The following is a 2,419-nucleotide window of genomic DNA, read 5'->3' as shown; positions in this document are numbered from 1 at the left end:
GACCTCAGGCTGTCTCAGAAGTTGTTTTTTTGCCAGGGCGTTTCTCTGTCTAACCACAGCCCTGGTGCTGCCACTGGCAGGGAAGATGTGGGAGCAAAGCTGAGTCAAACCTTTGGCATCTGAAGGAGGAGGCAAACCTGAGGGAGTGCTGGGCTCTTCCTGCTGGCATGTGAGTGTTTCCCCTTGCTAGCGCTGAGAGCTCTGCCGTGGCTCTTTGTCAGATGGCTGTGGCCCTGCTGCTCTCTCCGTAGTTTTCCTATGCCTTGTGCTCGCCGAGGTCCCAGCATCCCTCCTGCTGGCCAAGCCCACGAATGTGTTGTAAGTGAAAGAAGCAACGTGCCCCTCTCCTTGCAGTGGACAAGCAGTTGCTCAGGTCACCTCCACTACTAGTTCAAGACTTTTGTCCAGCCTGCCTTTGGCCATAGCGCTGGCTGAAATCAGTCCGAGAGTCTGCATCCTTTGGTCTTGTCACTTTGAGTCACTCACCATCAATAGCTTTCCTTATTGCAGGAGTGGGAGAGAGCAGGAGAGCACTAGCAGATAGTTTTGGAGGAAAGTTCAAAAACTCAGCTCCTGAAGGGGCTTCATTCTCTCTCCTACTGTGAGTTAGAAATTACTTACCCTTTCAGGCTTTGCTCTAAAATGCTGCCTCAAACATTGTCAGGGAAATGACACTGCATTAAAAATATGAATGTGGTGTAGTATAATGTGTTTACTGTAATTTACTTGCACCATTAAAAAGAAGAACCCTAACGATTATAAAGTATAGCCTGAATATTAAGAGCATAATAACAAAAAAACACCCTTGCATCCAAGCAGTAATTAACCACTGGGGCTGGAACAAGGAAGCAGAGGGACAGTTTTGGGCAGGGGAGCTTTGCTGGCTGAGAGAGAAGATGGGGCTGCCCAGTCTTCCAAACAGAGTCAGGGTCTGCAGGTGCTGCCTGGTCAGTGGTGTGGGAGGTGGGAGGAAAGACAATTCGCCTGCAAAGCTGTGAGGCTGTGGGAGAGAATCTGTGGAAAATGGTGGCGAATGGTGCAGGAATGGGAGATCCAAGCGGCAGGGGGTATGCTGTCCTCCTTGGAGTGGGAAGCTGCTCCCTGCCCTGGCTGAGGTGTGCAGCCAAGTGCTTTCTGCCTGGAAGCCTGTCTTCCCCTGGCCTCCTTCCATTGCTTTCCCTAGAGGAGCCTTGGGGAAGGGCTTGGCTGGCCCTGATGCCTCGCTCACCTCCCTGGTGAGATCAATGGAGCTTCCTGCCCTCGTGTTTGCCCCCCAATGCAGGGCAGGGGAGGCTGGCCCATGGTCTCCCCTCATATCCCGGGCATGCAACTATCTCGCCATGGCTAGGAACGGGTTGCATCACACCTGAATTTGGGAATTGAACTTTTCGGGCCCAAGATGCTTTCCTGAAGGAAAATAGTTGATTTGCACTGTATTTCCCATTAGACTTGTAGTACAGGGAACGCAACCTAGCAATGGCTGGGGTGACTGGAGCTCACCCAGGGCCCTGACTCACTGGCTCAGACCCTTGCTGAAACCTTGCTCGCAGCGCTGAAGCCCAAGTGTGGGACAGACCAAAGCCCCTTTCTGCTTTCCTTGCTTCTCTGAAGTGGGTCTCTGCCTCTCTCCTTGCTGACTCAAGTCCATTCTGGTCAATTCTCACATTTGCATCATAGAGTGATTAATTTTTCCTACAGAAGAAGGAGGCAGGGTTGATAGCAGGGGATGTTTTGTTGTTTAGGGACAGATGAGAGATTGAGGTAATCTGGATGGGACCTTTGCTTGGCTCAGCCACTAGTTCCTCAGAGAGCCTTGGGTGCTGTTTAAAAATATATAAAGTAAGGTTGGACTTAAAGCAGATGCTACAAATCAATCGGCTGTGACAGGCCTAACATAGGGCTTGCTGGCCTGTGTCATACACAATTTAAACGAGATTACTAGACTCTTCTAATTTTAGCAATCATTCCTAAATATGATGAGTTTCTCATCATTTGAGGCATCTGAAGATTTGCTTTGTTGATTTATGTGGTCTTCCCATTTATCAGCTAAACCACTGGGCAAAGAGATAGTGGTTCTTTCAGAGGTCATCAGGGCAAGTAGGGGGAACCTTTTTATCCCAGCTGAACTTGGATCCATTTCTTTTAAGCAGTGAGGGATCTCTGATGTTTTTGCAAACTGTATTTCTGTTTTCTGCTATGACTGATGAGTTACGTTTCACAAGAGAGCTCTGGTCCTTCCGTTCTTGTGCTACTCATGCATATCTACCTGCTTGGTGGAAAGAGCAGGAGTAAATCAGGGCGAGCAGCAGCTTTGCAACACCATAGATGTGATTCTTGTGCATGACAACAGAGGACAGTTTGTGGTCTGATTAAGTAATAAACAGAGTTTCTTTCTCACATTGTAGGTGGAGGAGAGACC

Source organism: Pterocles gutturalis, unplaced genomic scaffold (genome assembly GCF_000699245.1).
Source record: "Pterocles gutturalis isolate BGI_N339 unplaced genomic scaffold, ASM69924v1 scaffold24841, whole genome shotgun sequence".
Classification (NCBI taxonomy): Eukaryota; Metazoa; Chordata; class Aves; order Pterocliformes; family Pteroclidae; genus Pterocles; species Pterocles gutturalis.
This window is presented reverse-complemented; position numbering follows the sequence as displayed.